The sequence below is a fragment of the Vanellus vanellus genome (assembly GCF_965231255.1).
Source record: "Vanellus vanellus genome assembly, chromosome: 4".
Lineage (NCBI taxonomy): Eukaryota > Metazoa > Chordata > Aves > Charadriiformes > Charadriidae > Vanellus > Vanellus vanellus.
The window spans coordinates 41,944,672-41,961,925 of NC_138909.1; the positions used below are offsets into that span (position 1 = coordinate 41,944,672).

The 17,254-nt window shown below is 39.4% G+C and overlaps 1 protein-coding gene across 3 annotated transcripts in view; it reads right to left on the reverse strand.

The window, feature by feature from the left end:
• The window catches only part of SPOCK3 (SPARC (osteonectin), cwcv and kazal like domains proteoglycan 3), a gene marked incomplete at both ends in the record, with an annotated part of 233,312 nt that overhangs the window by 135,490 nt on the left and 80,568 nt on the right, over window positions 1–17,254 (reverse strand). The window lies entirely within an intron of this gene.

Below are 17,254 nucleotides of genomic sequence, written 5' to 3' on the forward strand. Positions count from 1 at the left end.
CGACCAGTGATAGGACAAGGGGTAATGGATTCAAGCTGGAACACAAGAGGTTCCACTTAAATTTGAGAAGAAACTTCTTCTCAGTGAGGGTGACAGAGCACTGGAACAGGCTGCCCAGGGAGGTTGTGGAGTCTCCTTCTCTGGAGACATTCAAAACTCGCCTGGACGCCTTCCTGTGCAACCTCATCTAGGTGTTCCTGCTCCGACAGAGGGATTGGACTAGATGATCTTTTGAGGTCCCTTCCAATCCCTAGCATACTGTGATACTGTGATACTGTGATTTAGCTCCTAATATCGAGAAAAGTGTGCTTGCTATACGTTATTTGCCTATATGCATACTTTACATTTGTCCATATATTTGCCTAAAATAATATCAAATATCATGTTAATTAAATTTCAACATAAAGAAAAATACAATTGTCACAAAGTTTTACAAAAGTATAAAATGCTCTGTAACATCTATTTCTCTAAGAACTTACACTGTAAAAGAAAAATAATTTGCTATCTGCAGAAAAATTATGGAACAGGATTAGGATCACTTGGTGACTTTTACAGATGGATAGGCATTTGTTATTCTCACATGCTAAGGAAGCAATTAATATTCAGAAAAATGATTCAATTATTACTAATGGATCTATTTATTTATAATATAAATTTGGAAAAGCAATTCAGCAAAGCTTCCCATCATCTCTTCTGTAAGTTAATTTACAGCTAGCACTCCCGGAAACTGACATTAGCCAGAACATCATTTTTATGGGGAATAGAATAGGAAACTACAATTACAATATAATAGGAAATTACAATTCTCACAGACAAGGAGGGGCTGGTGGGAAATGTGAAGCTCAAGGGCAGCCTTGGCTGCAGTGACCACGAGATGGTGGAGTTTAAGATCCTTAGGGCAGTGAGGAGGGCACACAGCAAGCTCACTACCCTGGACTTCAGGAGAGCAGACCTTGGCCTCTTCAAGGATCTGCCTGGTAGAATACCATGGGATAAGGCCCCAGAGGAGAAGAGGGGCCCAAGAAAGCTGGTTAAGATTCAAGGATCACCTCCTCCAAGCTCAGGAGCAATGCATCCCAAGAAAGAGGAAGTCAGGCAAATGTCAGATGGCTTCCATGGATGAACAAGGAGCTCCTGGACAAACTCAAAGACAAAAAGGCAGCCTACAGTGGGCAAAAGCAAGGACAGGTAGCCCGGGAGGAAAACAGAGAAATTGTCTGAGCAGCCAGGGATCAGGTTAGGAAAGCTAAAGCCCTGACAGAATTAAATCCGGCCAGTGACATCAAGGGCAACAAGAAAAGCTTCTACAGTTATGCCAGTGATAAAAGAAAGACTAGGGAAAACGTGGTCGCTCTCCAGAAGGAAATGGGAGATGTGGTTTCCCAGGATATGGAGAAGGCTGAGGTACTCAATGACTTTTTTGCTTTGTTCTCCACCAGCAAGGGTTTCAACCACACCACCCAAGTTGCAGAAGGGAAAGGCAGAGACTGGGAGATCAGGTTCGAGACCATTGAAGGAACCTGAAGGTGCACAAGTCCATGGGATCTGATGAGACACATCCATGGACCCTGAGGGAACTGTTGGATGAGGTCACTAGGCTACTATCCATCATATTTGACAAGTCACGGCAGTCCGGTGAAGTTCCCACTGATTGGAAAAGGGGAAACGTAACGCCCATTTTTAAAAAGGGAGACAAGGAAGACCCGGGGAACTACAGGCCAGTCAGTCTCACCTCTATGCCTGGCCAGATCATGGAACAGATCCTCCTGGAAACTATACTAAGGCACATGGAAAATAAAGTGATGATCGGTGACAGCCAACACGGCTTCACTAAAGGCAAATTGCATCTGACAAATTTGGTGCCCTTCTACAACAGCGTTACAGCATTGGTGGATAAGGGAAGAGCAACTGGCATAATCTACCTGGACTTCTTTAAAGCATTTGACACTGTCCCGCATGTCATCCTTTTCTCTAAATTCGAGAGACATGGATTTGACAAATGGATAAGAAATTGGCTGGATGGTCACACTCAAAGAGTTGCGGTCAATGGCTCGATGTCCACATGGAGACCAGTGATGAGTGGCATTCCTCAGGGGTCCACATTGGGACCAGCACTGTTCAACATCTTTGTTGGCAACATGGACAGTGGGATTGAGTGCACCTTCAGCAAGTTTGCTGATGACACCAAGCTGTGTGGTGCTGTCAACATGCTGGAAAGAAGGAATGCCATACAGAGGGACCTGGACAGGCTTCAGACAGGGGCCCATGCAAACCACAAGAAGCACAACAAGGCCAAGTGCAAGGTCCTGCATGTGGGTCGGGGAAACCCAAGCACAAATACAGCCTGGGCGGAGAATGGATTGAGAGCATCCCTGCCAAGAAGCACATAGAGGTGTTAGTTGATAAGAAGCTCAACGAGCCAGCGACGTGCGCTCACAGCCCAGAAAGCCAACCGCATCATGGGCTGCATCAAAAGAAGCGTGGCCAGCAGGTCGAGAGAGGTGATTCTGCCCCTCTGCTCCGCTCTGGTGAAACCCCACCTGGAGTACTGCATCCAGCTCTGGGGGACTCAATGTAAGAAGGACATGGACCTGCTGGAGCAAGTCCAGAGAAGGGCCACAAAGATGATCAGAGGGCTGGAACACATCTCCTATGAAGAAGACAGCCTGTGAGAGTTGGGCTTGTTCAGCCTGGAGAAGAGAAGGCTCCGGGGAGACCTTGTAGCAGCTTTCCATCTCCTAGAGGGGGCCTACAGGAAAGATGAGGAGGGACTCTTTATCAGGGAGTGTAGCGACAGGACAAGGGATAAGTTTTAAACTGGAAGAGGGTAGGTTTAAATTAGGTGTCAGGAAGGAATTTTTCATTCTGAGGGTGATAAGGCACTGGAACAGGTTGCTTAGAGAAGTTGTGGAGGCCCCATCCCTACCTGGTCTAGTGGAAGGTGTTCCTGCCCATGGCAAAGGGGTTGGAACTAGATGGTCTTCAAGGTCACTCCCAACTCTAACCATTCTATGATTCTATGACATCAAGATTAGCAACACATAACATAGGAATCCTCTTAACAGGAGCTCTGTAGCTGAAACCATAGAAAATTACCATTATTTCACAATCTGCTCAATACATCGACATGTTCCTAATTTTCCATTCCCAGTAAAATGAAAGGGGAAAAAAGGTTAAGAACAAGGTTTTCAGGCTTAAATTCTATCCCCCTCCTCCAAATTGTGATTCATTCCTAGATGGTAAAAGTAAGAACCAGCTAGACAGTTTGCTTTACTACACTTACCAAAACTTAAGCTATGTTTTGAATGGTTTAATTCCTCTAGTTTAAAAGGCAGGTCTGACTTCTTTCTTACAAAGTTTTCATGTTTGACAGTGGGGGTAGGAGGAGTGGGGGGTGTAGAAAAATGTCAATTACCTAAAGGCTTTAACTAAAATATTAATAATTAGGTCAAATGTCTAGGTTACAACCCTAGGCAGACACCTAGAAGGAAATGACTCATTTGCTTTGATAAACCCCACAATTCCTGAAAATAAAGACCATCAGTGTCTTTACTTCTCCATTTTCAATGATGGTGATCTCTTACCTCCTAAAGCAGAATTTCTCACTGAGAAATGTGTCGGGTTGAGAGAGATAAGCAGAATCCCAGCACCATAATTTCCAGAAACAGTAGGGAGGAGAGCAAGGCAGAGCACATAAACACTCAGTTGATATTGTAAGCTAACATGGAATCCAGATAAATGTTTAATTGCAGTTAACAGTGTCAGTGGTTATTTTTTGCCTAAATTGTACAATGAACTGCATCCAAAATATGCATCTGTGAATATAAGCCTCTGTCAGCCACAGATTGGTTGAATCCACACTGCTGTGGATTCATAGTAAGACATCCCTGTTTTGCTACGCAACATATCTACTGAGAATAAACAACTTTTAATTTCAAGAAGAAAATGAGTCATTGTGCAGCCAACAATCTGAAAATCATGAATATAAATGAGAGAATAAACAGAAATAGCCTACCTCAGTAACCTGATGGGGTTTATCCAAAAAAGAAGAATCTCAAATTTTTGTTTCTTCTCCCAGGGACTGAATTTCCCATTTAAGATTCACTATATAACATGAAAAACAAAATGGGTAGCTACAGCTGGATGTTCACAAGAGGCATCTTCTTGTACCTGTGTTCCATCTGGCCACATGAATCTACAACTTCAGTAAGAAGGACAGAGAAAAGGTAGGTGGCCAAGCAAGTAATTCGGAGTTTAGATTTAAACGCCTGAACGTTCTGGGCTGTCTAGAAGTCTGGTTTCTAATTTGTGAGCAAAAGCTTCAACAATTAAGGTGGCCATGTGCACGGAGGTTGCTTCTACCCAAGAAATACCTACTGTCACGAGTGCTCTCCATACTGATGAATCAGGGACAATTTTGTAAAGTCTCTTATCAGGCTCCTGTTGAGATGCATCACTGTTCCCAGCATTTTATATTACTAAGCTCTGGTACATTAGCATTGAGTGTCAAGTTGCCCTGCAACAGTTGCAGTTGTGCTAGATAAAGTTCTGATAAGCAAAGAAACATCGAGAAAAAAACCATTAAGAAACTCAATACTGGGTTAGAACCACCTCACACGTAAAATAAAGTACTGCCATATTTCCCTTTTGCTCACTGCTGCAATTAAAGTTTCCAAAAAAATGTACATAAAAATGCACTTATACTGTTTCATAACATGGTACCTCCTATTCTGGGTACTGTTAATGTAAGTTAAAATAATTACTCAAAAAAAAAAAAAAAAAAAAAAAGAAAGAGCTGGAGGTCTCTATTCTTCCTCTGGAACAAACCCACTGAAGCTTGATCTCTTTTTCACAGTTTCAAAGTACTTCATTCATTCTTTCCCTACTTCCTTTAAAACAATCGTCTCCATTGAAGCACACGTTTTTTAGTTACTCGTGCAGAAGTTTAAGCCTTATTTATATGTTCTACCCCACTCCCCACCCCCACCCCCATTCTAGCTCACAGAACAGCAGCTATTTTTGTCCTGGAGAAGGGAAACTGCACGGGACATGTTCCACCAAGAGCTTCTTTTCTATTATAGTCTCCAACCGAGAAACTTTACTCTCAGCAACCTCAACAATATGATATGAGGGGTGAGCAAGTGGGAAGATTCCAGGATGAACAGCTAGGACAGATAACTTATACCATAAAAAATGTCTGTGTGGTGCGTATACCTGCATGACTAAATGTGTGTAAAACAGCTAGGAAGCATCTGTGTTCCACTTGTTTGATTTGTTGTTTTGGTTTGGGATTTGGGGTTTTTTTGAACAGGACTGTTTACTGCTGATTGCCAAATAACCAGTATAACATTTAAGGACCCTCTCATTTTCTTCAAAATTTCTATTTTCTGAATCTCTAAAATAATCAAAAATGCAATCTCTTGGAAGAACTTTCAGCCAGGTTCCACATTTCTGTCCTACACACTTCATCTCAAATTCAAACTGTGAGCTTAGCAACATCCCTTAATGCACTCCACCATCTTTCAGCATTGTAGTAACCAATGTGCATTAGATTTCTCATCTATGAAACAGAGATGTTGCAACTCTTTGTATACCGATGCTTAGTAAATGTTTTGATATCTTTCCTATTAAACTCTCATTTGAAATCTGTAGAAATTAACAGATATTACACTACCATAGGCTGTAGTTTTCCTAACAGAGTTTCTCCCTGAATGAAGGTTATAATTAATTCTACTTATTTACTCAGGTTTCAGGCAAGAGCGCGAGTATGGCTGAGAGAGAGTGAGGGGAATATGAAATCTAGAACTTTCCTATCAAGATTTTAAAAGCAATTACCAACTCCAAATTTCTCAAACATTGAGTGCTTACTTTCAGACTTTCAAAACACATTTGAGCAGTCTACTCCTATGATTAGTAGTACTATTTAAAAAACAAAACAAAAAGACTCCTACCAAAAATAAAAACAAAACAAAACAAAAACCAGACACACACTTTTGGCCCTCGAGAGGTAAGGCACCCCAAAATCCCTAGTTACCTTTGATAATCTTTGCCTGAAGCGACTGCATTTTTCTTTTTTCATTGGTTAGCAGTAACGCTTTTGCAATTTCTAAATTATAAGAAATTCTCTGCCTCACAAATATCTGTGAGGTCTGCTTCAAAAACATTCCCATAATTTTGTGTTCTCTCGTTTGGGTATTCCTTGAAAGTGTACAAGAGAACAGCTTACCCATAGCCCAAAAGTTGATGTAAATGAGAAATCCCATGAAGTAAGTTTCAAATGCCAACCTTACTTATATCTGTGCAAATTCAGAATAGATCCTATTTATTTAAATTGCCAAAGAACAGAGTTACTTTGGACTCAGACTGGTGTAACTGACAACAAAATTAAGATAACTATATCCAGTTTCTTCCATATATAATAAGAAATTCTCAAATATTCTACAAAAATATCTAGAATAGTTGGGACTAGTGGAAATGCACATGCATACTTGGCTGGCATCCTTTAAGATTTCAGCATCTTTAGTGCAGCACTTTGTTTTTAAAATACAATGCTTACTTTCTTGATTTGGCAGAAAGAAGTAACACCTTAAGACTACCTGAAAGTTCACAATAGTAATATATCACTAGCAAACAGTTAAGCATTATATTATCTTTTCCTAAATACATCAAATCATAATTTAGAGACATGCTGGCTGCGCCAGAACTGACTTCTGGGATCTCCAACTGAGACAAGCAGGGGCAAGAAACGTCTGCATACCTGTAAGAGCAGAACAGCATCGTCTTGAAACTTCTCCCACCTATTATCTCACGTGCCAAGATGCTTACTCTTGCAAGACAACATGCTATAAGAGGTATTTTAATTTTTCCAGTCTCTTGGAGAACTGGTCAATTTCTATATTTAATTATGCATTTTTTATGTTAAATTAAAGAAGACATTTTAATTCATAATTTTTTTTACTGTAATACACTTCAGCTTTTAAATGCTTTAAATCAACTGAAACAGAATCCAGTAGACTATTCATATAGACTATCTAATAGCATCAGAAAGATACATATATATTTTGAAGAAGCCTAACATAACAAAAATTAGCAGGAAATGTAATAAAACTAAATGAACATCTCCACAAAAATACGTTCCATAAAGAAGTCACAAAAGTTGAAATCACATCTTCATCACAGTATTCAGTCAGTCAAGCTTTTCTATACATCCTGGCTCAGACAAACAGTCTATAAAAAGTGCTTTCAGCATAAAATACGGCAAACCTCAAATGCTTCAGTTTTCCAGTATTTAAAGATATTTCACTGTTACAAGCTAACAACCACAAATATGCCAAACCTGTAAAAGTTCCAAATAGATTTAAGTGGCCATTAGAAAAATTAAAAAAAAAAAAGAAAAACCAAAACATAACAAATTATTGCCTCTAAAATTATAAATGTAAAGAAATTGGACCTACTCCATTAAAAACTGACTTTGTAATGTTCTTTCCAGAGTTTCCCTTGGATCACTAGACTCATGTTTGCATGAAACACTTCTGGTCTCCAGATTGAGAGAACCCCATAGTTTGGAAATACAGACAGGTGCTCTGCAGTTACTAGCTTGCAACAAAGAAATCTACAATTTCAGTCACTTTTGAGTATGCACCAGTGTCCTGACTGATAGCTGTCAACACCTGGCATAGCACAGAAAAGGAAGTTGTTGTGTACGTGGACAGGATGGAGTGAAGGAGGAACACTGGAGGTAAGAAGTCAAGTGAGGTGACTTCAGAGTGGAAGAGTGTGCAATGCTTCAGACAGGGAGGTCCACAGCCATACCTGGCCTTTCTCTCCAAAAGGCACCTTAACTCAATATAAAAATTTGACAGCTTAGACTTATTTTTTGTATCAGCAAATAAATATGGAAAACGTCTCATAAATACCAGTGAGCATTTTACTAACAATGCAGGTTTATTACCAGCACAAATATTTTTTATAATACCCCAATATTCATCTTTTATCTGACCTACAGATATTTTTTGCAGTTTTGGTTAAGTCCTGTTTTGAGAATTTTGAGGTTGTACCTATCCATTTCCCAGCATAGGTTTCAATACATGAGGCAATCCATTTGTTTCCACTCACGAACACATTTTTATTAATGCAATGATAGTTTGAAACCTGTGACTTGGGAGATGTCTCTCCACCTTACAGGGAGAAAGTCTCATTTAAAATGAGACCTAGCTAAATAAAAAAAAGAAAAGCCTGAATATATTTAATTGCACATTATGTAGTATATAAAAGCAGAGTAAATGCTCCGGAAGCATATGATTCTTATTTGAAGCACCTAAAGTACTGTCCCTGTGAAAAAAAAAAAAAAAAATCATAAAAATGTAACTTCTGGATCTGCCCTTTAGTCTGTCTCACTGATTCTCAAACCTAATATATTCAAGATCCAAATAATAAAATTGTTTTTATTTACTGCCAGCCATGCAGATTCTGACATGAGAGGTCAACTGGTTTCTTAAAGTTTCACAGATGATAAATAACAGCACAATTTCTGTCAAATATCTAACAACTTCAGGCACAACCTTGAAATCCTATCATTCTCTCACAATCCTGTCCGTCAAAAAGGAAGAATGATGCAGAGGTTACTAACAGGAGTTTTACATGCCAATGCCATACTGCAACTTATTCGTCCTGGGATGTATGTTCTTTACACGCTGTAAATTAAAAGTTAGTAAAGAGTTATGTTTATATCAACTGGAGATAAACAGGATTACAGAGACAAGAAACATCTTAGTTAAGAAAACAGGTTTTTACATAAAGGCAACTTTTAACATTTAAAATGTGCTTTAAGAGCTGTCATTCTCTTCAAGTTCAAGAGAACTACGTAAAGCCTTTTTTCTTCTTTGCATTCTTTGGTTGGCAATTTTAAAGGGATTCATTAAGCTTTTTCTTTTTCCTTCACCACTACACAGTAGCGTGTTACTTCAGATTTCGTATTCTTAGTAACTACCTGCATAAGCTATTTTACAAGCTTTCTTATTAAATTCCTGTGGCAAACATAAGAAAGTTCATTAGTCCATGAAATGAGCCTGTAAAGAAGAAGTCCTAGTACACGCCAAACATTTTCAGGCACACAGTCCTCAGGGACTGAGGGCACCCATGACCCAAGGCCGTTAGCTGGGACATCCCAGCACAGCAGACAGAAGTAGAAGGACTTGAAAAATGAGGAGATCTGCAGGACTAAACTTTAGCAGCTTTGTGAAATGCAAAGAAGCGGTTCCTCATGCTCAGTATGTTGTCAGCTCTAGGGGGTCTGGCACCCTACCTCTAGCAAGTTACTGTGGCCATGTGCCACATTTCCGCTTTTCCGAAATAATTGTTTGTGGGTCTGAATGGCTACCTGAATCCATGATTTAGCCAGGTTAAAAAAAAACCCAAACAAACAAAAAATAAACTTGTACATTTATGTTATAAGAATTGAAGATTTGGTGATTCTACAGACGTAACATTAGGGCATAAAGCAAGGGTGACAGGGGAGCAGGAATGAAGAAGAAGCACCATTAAAGCATTCCTCAGACATCTACAAAAGATCTTTTTAGGGAAAGGCTGGCTAAAAGTAATAAAAAGCAGTGGGAATCTGTTAACACAGGATTTGGTGTATTTTCTTGGTGAACAGGATTCCTAAACGTACCTAAAGACCTGAAGCTGGAAACTGTTCACCAGATTAAAATGATGGCTCAGATAAAGAAATGGTGCCTTTGTAGGAGGACATTATGAATTTCAAAAAGAACAGAACTGAGAAGCTGTTAAAAATATTTCATGCTTACTTATTATTAAGACTAAACTATATATAAAGTGATATCTGACGCATTTTAATTGCAAAGTACTGCAATTTATCATGGAAGTGATGGATATACATTTCTAGTTTTAAAACATCAATAGTTTTGCTACAAATCTAGATCACGAATTCATATATCAAATGTAGCAAAGGTAAATCTACATGACTTTTCACAGTCTTCAACTAATGGATCTTCATTAAACTCCCTTATGAATTCCCAGGGCTTGCAAATGAGTGAATCAAATTATTTTATTGAGTATTCAACTTCCCAGACGTCTGCTGGAAATACAATGCAGCAGAGAGGGAACAGTCATGGAGGTTCCTGGAGTGTGTGGAAGACAACTTCCTAACACAGCTGGTGAAGGAACCAACTAGGGGAAGTGCCCTACTGGACCTACTGTTTGTTAACAGAGAAGGTCTTGTGGAGGATGTAAAGGTTGGAGGTCGCCTTGGGCACAGTGATCACGAAATGATAGAATTTTCAATTCTTGATCACGTAAGGCGGGGAGCCAGCAGAACTGCCACCTTGGATTTCCGAAGGGCAGACTTTAGCCTGTTTAGGAGCATGGTCGAGAGTGTCCCTTGGGAGGCAGTTTTGAAGAGCAAAGGTGCCCAGGAAGGCTGGGCATACTTCAAGCAGGTGCTCTTAAAAGCTCAGGAGAAGGCCATCCCCTTGTCTCGAAAAACGAGCAGACGGGGAAGACGACCAGCCTGGCTAAATAGAGAACTTTGGCTGGACCTCAGGAAAAAAAGAAAAGTTTACATTCTCTGGAAAAGGGGGTTGGCAACTTATGAGGATTATCAAGATATAACAAAGCTATGTAGGGGGAAAATGAGAAGGGCCAAAGCTCAATCAGAACTCAGCTTGGCCACTGCAGTCAAAGACAATAAGAAAAGGTTCTTTGAATATATCAATAGAAAAAGGAAGACTAGGGAAAATGTAGGCCCGCTGGTGAATGAGACAGGTGCCCTAGTGGTGGAGGACGCAGAGAAGGCAGAGTTACTGAATGCCTTCTTTTCGTCGGTCTTCACTGCTAAAGCTGTCCCTCATGAATCCCACCCTCTGAAGGCAAAAGGGGAGGTCTGGAGAGTGGAAGATTTTCCCTCAGTTGAGGAGGACCGGGTCAGAGACCACTTGGCCAAGCTGGACATTCATAAGTCCATGGGCCCTGATGGCATGCATCCGCGAGTGCTGAGAGAGCTGGCGGATGTTATTGCTAGACCACTCTCCATCGTCTTTGAACGGTCATGGAGAACAGGAGAGGTGCCTGAGGACTGGAGGAAGGCTGACATCACTCCAATCTTCAAAAAAGGCAAGAAGGAGGACCCAGGGAACTACAGACCGGTTAGTCTCACCTCTGTCCCTGGGAAGGTATTGGAGCGACTCATTCTGGATGTCATCTCCAATCACGTTGAGGAACAGGAAGTTATTGGAAGTGGTCAACATGGATTTACCAAGGGTAAATCGTGCTTGACCAATCTGATAGCTTTCTATGATGTTATAACTGGTTGGCTGGATGAGGGGAAAGTCGTGGATGTCATCTACCTTGACTTTAGCAAGGCTTTTGACACTGTCTCCCATGACATCCTCATTAGGAAGCTGAGGAAGTATAGGCTAGATGAGGTGACAGTGAGGTGGATTGAGAGTTGGCTGCGGGACAGGACTCAGAGGGTTGTGATCAGCGGCACAGAGTCTAGTTGGAGGCCTGTAACCAGTGGTGTCCCCCAGGGGTCAATACTCGGTCCTATTTTGTTTAATATATTCATTAATGACCTGGATGAGGGGACAGAGTGTATCCTCAGCAAGTTTGCTGATGATACCAAACTGGGTGGGGTGGCTGACACCCCAGAGGGCTGTGCTGCCATCCAGCGTGACCTGGACAGGCTGGAGAGCTGGGCAGAGAAGAACCTAATGAGGTTCAACAAAACCAAGTGCAAGGTCCTGCACCTGGGGAGGAGGAATGCTAGGCACCAGTACAGGTTAGGGGCTTACCTGCTGGGAGATAGCTTGGAGGAGAAGGATCTGGGGGTTGTGGTAGACAGTAAATTATCCATGGCCCAGCAATGTGCCCTTGTCGCCAAAAAGGCCAATGGAATCCTGGGCTGCATAGGGAAGAGTGTGGCCAGTAGGTCGAGGGAGGTCATTCTCCCCCTCTACTCGGCACTGGTGAGGCCACAACTGGAATACTGTGTCCAGTTTTGGGCTCCCCAGTTCAAGAGGGACAGGGAACTGCTGGAGCGAGTCCAGCGAAGGGCAACTAAGATGATTAAGGGCTTGGAGCATCTGCCTTATGAGGAAAGGCTGAGAGAGCTGGGACTCTTTAGCCTGGAGAAGAGAAGGCTGAGGGGAGACCTGATTATGGCATACAAGTATCTAAGGGGTGGGTTGAAGAAGGATGGAGCCAGGCTCTTTTCATTGGTTCCGAGTGACAGGACGAGGGGCAATGGGCACAAGTTAGAACACAGGAAGTTCCGTTCAAATACACGGAAACAGTTCTTTACGGTGAGGGTGACAGAGCACTGGAACAGGCTGCCCAGGGAGGTTGTGGAGTCCCCTTCCCTGGAGATTTTCAAGACCCGCCTGGATGCAGTCCTGAGTAATGTGCTCTAGGCAATCCTGCTTTAGCAGGGGAGTTGGACTAGATGATCTCTAGAGGTCCCTTCCAACTCTGATAATTCTGTGATTCTGTGATTCTGTGATTACTCTAAATGGTTTCAGTTCACAGTACAGAAATGTACTCACAAATTATAGATATGTGCTTGCATGTATTTGCATATCTTTAGTTACCAAAATTATTACAGAACTCGCTAGGTGAACCATAAAGAGCTAAAAGGTGAAGGCTCAACTAAAATATAAGTGTTTGAAATGGTTTCAAAATGTATTTCTGCTGTAAAATGGTATCTACAATATTTCTGCTGTAATCAGACATCTAACATAACCTGATACTATAAAAGTCAAAAATAATTCAGTAGAATGGTCTATAAGAAACGTTACAAATATATTTACAAACCAACTATAACTTCAGGGTGTTCATCCTCCATGGAAATGTCATTTCATATTTTTTCCATTACATGAAACTCCTTCACTGTTCCTCCAAGGTATTTCTATTGAGCAAAGGAAAACATCCTTTGTGCTTTAAAAAATTATGCCAGTGTCTTTGTGTATGCAATTTTATTCAATAGCTACACCCTTCAAGCTCCGCTACCATCTGTAGTCTATGTACCAAAATGTACCACATGTACCAAAAGTATCCTGCATATTTTTATCTGATGTAAAAGTGGTATAAGAAGAAAACATGTTAGCAAGCATTGTTTGGTTTTTTAATGTGAGAAAACATCGACAAAAAACATACATTAAAGCTACTAAAATATTCAACCTGGAATAGTCTGAAACACAAAACATCCTAACTGCTTGTTTCTAAAGTCACTGAAGGGACAAAACTTGCCTTCTAGCAGTAACTAAATACAATTAATACAGCACTCAGATTCATTCCAACAATAATGCCTACCCCATGACTGTTTATTAAGGATTTACATTGTGATATTTATAGAAATACAAATACATAGATGCAGACACACACATATAAGTCATATACAGTCAAAACAGTTATTTAAATACATTTTTCTATCATACGTATATAAGCAAAAGATAGGTCAATGGGTACAAGCACTCTTTGGACAAATGTCAGATGTTGCTTTAAGGAATGGCATTGGTGGATTGCAATGCAAGTTATAATATTTTTCCATCTTTTAAAATAACTTACATTTTGCAGCCCAGGAGTAAATACCACTATACATTTTCATAGTAAGGGCTAACCTCCTGGAATGCTTGGACACATATTTCCATATAACCACTCGTATTACTGCCAATGGAATTACACAGATCTGTCTACCTGAGCAATTTTGACATACTTAATCATATTAACATAAGAATGCCTTTTGAAATATACCCAAGTATAGAAGAGTGAATTAAGACACTATTAAGACACTCATTATCATATGCATGTCTATTGAATCCTTGAACCACAGACTTTTCAAGTATTATAAAAAAAAATTAGCATTAAGTTTTGGGTCCAGATTAAGGATGCATTTTGAAAAAAATATAAAGATATACTGTCCGTATACAGTAAATCTATGAAAATCTTAGAAAAGGCTTTAATAGTCATATAAGTCTTAGGAAAATAAGAACTATGGGTAGACCTCAAGTATATGCCTATATAGCAAGCACTGGTTCCTCAGAAATACTACCCGCAAAATAATATGGGTGTTGTATAAAAATAATTTGAAAAAGGTTCCCCTGCTGATTTCAAGCAGAATATGGATAAAGAAAATAATAAATGCAAATAATGAGAACCCATTTGTCTGACTACTAGTAAGATCGACAAGGAGATACACGTGTACCAGGGACCTACACCACAACCTAAAAGATGAAGGGGTGTAACAGAGATTGAGCATTTTTAAATAACAACTAACAATTTGAAAACACAGACACAAAGCTAAATATTCCACCACCACCTCTATTACGAATAGTCATCTGGGGTTTATGCAGTTTAAAGATCTTCATATTTTGTTCATATATAGATTTTAAAAAAATTCAAATATCTATTTGTAGTTTCATAATGTAAAGTTGCTATAACATGGATCAGAAAAAAAAATATCTGTAAGAGCACTAGTAATTCCCATAATCCATTGTTTTAATTGAAAATAGAAAAAGATATCCTGTCTAGTAGACCTGGACTTCAGATCTTTTAATGACAAAAATATTCCTTGTTTATTCCATATTTTCACAGATTTACAGGTAAGTTTCTGAAAAGCCATATATTGATAAAACAAATACAAAGAAATAAACCACTGAGAGATAAATTAATGATATTTATTTCTGTTCTCAAAGAACTTATATGCCTGTATCTTCAGCAGTATTATTACGAACTTTAACAAAACCGTTATGGGAAGTTGTTACTGCTCCTGTTTAAACATCATCCTTAGTAAGCAATTTGAGTCTCTTATTGCCAGTTTATCTCTACATTTTAAATATTTGTCTTCACTTAGGAGTTTCATGTTTTCATTTGGGAGAATGTTTTTTATGGAATGCTCTCACTTGAAAGAGTAGCTGCCGCACAAACCAGAAGGGCAGAACAGAAGATTGATGTGGAAACCCTTGTAAAGATTCTCTAACACGGATTGCTTGGCTTGCAATAAGCCCTGACAGATCGCAGGACTCCACAGTCAGTCATCCATGATGTCCACATTTATTGTTTTGAATAGTTCACTTTGGTAAAAGAAAAAAAGATTCAAAACACATAGGTCTACATGTATGGTTACCGAGGTGAAAAGGCTAGTTAATAGTTAAACCCTATTTGTTTTAAACTCAATAGTGAAGTGGTACACAAGTGTAGTGGAACGACACTGCAACAGTGCTTATGGCACAGCCCTGCAAGAACACTTACAGAGACTATGAGAATGTACACCTAAAACTTAGTTTTTCTAGTCTATCAACTCTCACTTTTTCCTATCTTACTAAATAATAGAAGGGGGGAAAAAGTGTGCTGAGATTGTTACTGCTGTATGTCTTTTATTGGCAAACAGAGGGAATCATAAGAGACCTGGTTTCTTCAGTAAATCATGAACGTGACATTCACTACTAAGGAACTGACATTTGCAAGGTTGCCATACTTTTCAAGTATGAATGGCTTTTCCCACAAAATATCACCCACAATCACTTTTCCCATCTGATGAGAGAGACTTGAATGTATGAACAAGTACATGGTACTTCCATAGTTATATTTTATTCTGAGGACTATTTTGCTGTGTTTCAAAAAAAAAAAAAAAACCCTTCCCATTATATCCAAAAGTAAGAGAAAACCAGTTCTGACAACATGGAGACCAAGATATTGACTGGGAAACCTTCTTCTATCTTTTAGCATATTTCCCAGGTCTAAGTCAGTAATGTTATTTACAGGCTTTCAAAAAAAAAATAACAACAGCACGCAAGTCTCTGATTAATAAAGAATATCTCCATGTCAACCAGAGTCTAGAAAGCATCTCATTCTTGAGAAACTGTAAATCTTTTGACGTACAGCTCAATTTGGCAATTCAGTATCATTGCCAAATTCAATACAAAGACTGTAGCAGTTACTGCTGGAAAACTGAAAAGCAGTACACTGGCAGGTAAAAATACCTGATATTCTTTAAATGATAAATTAACCATTTAAGATAGTGGGAACATCTTTTAATAATAAAGTGTTCCCAACTAGCATTATTTGGTTTTCAGTTATAAATTACACAGTAAAATGTAGATCAAACTACTCAGCAAATGCATTTCAGTCTTCAATGTTAATTTTCAGCTAACAAAGATATGAAAAGAGAAAGTTGAACTCTGAAGGCATGCTTTTAAAATATTCACTACCCAATACACAATGCATTTTGCAAACAAGGTAGGACAGATAACCCTAATATGTTTTCTTAGTCGGTGTCGTGGTTTGGCCTCAGCTGGCAATAAACCACGCGGCCGTTCACTCAACCCCACAGCCGTGGGAAAAATCGGAAGAAAAAGGCAAAACTTGTGAGTATGGAGTACCTGCCTCCCCTGCCGGCTCCTTGGGGAAATTAACCCCATCCCTGCCAGAACCAGGACAGTTGGGTTGTTTGTAAATTCAGGAGTATTCTACAAACATTAAGATCACAATCCCCCCCAAAGAACTCAGAGTCATAGAACAAGCCAGAGTGTGTAAAAGTGCAAATCTGGTGGAAAAAAAAATAGTATTTCAGTATATCTTCTGAAAAACTAACAGCGAATTGATGCGATAAAAAAAAATCCTAAGTGAAATTTACTGTATTCAATGTCTTCCGATGAAAGATTTTGCCACCAATAGGTCATTAAAGTATAACCTATTCCAGTTCCCATACTAAAAACATATTTGCAGACCGTGTGCCTCTATAGAAAACCAAAGAAGAAAAGGAATTAACTAAAGGTTCTTTGCATTGAAGTGATAAGCCTGCTTCTTAGATGACATACTTCACCAAAAGAAAGGAATATTTTTCTCTGAGGAGTCAGAAGACTAAAGTCAAGCACTTTTTCCTAATGTATTAGTATATATACTCATTATAATGAGGAGAGATGCACGGTCTGTGAAATTGTCAGGTTCTAAAATATTCAGGCTGCCATGGATCTGAATTAACATTTTCAAATTTCTGCAATACCAGAAGAAATTCACCACAATTCACAGAGTAGTGATAATACAAATGTGACTTTTTTTCCCCTCCCTCCTCTCTCCCACAGACTGGCAAAACAAGCCATGTGCATTAATTTAAGAAATTAAGACATTTCCTTTCACAGGCTTACTACAGTAATCCTGAATTAAAGCGAAAAAGGCATAGAACATGGTAGAAAGTCCATCTCTAAGAGATGTGGCTGTAATAAAATACAATTCATTATGC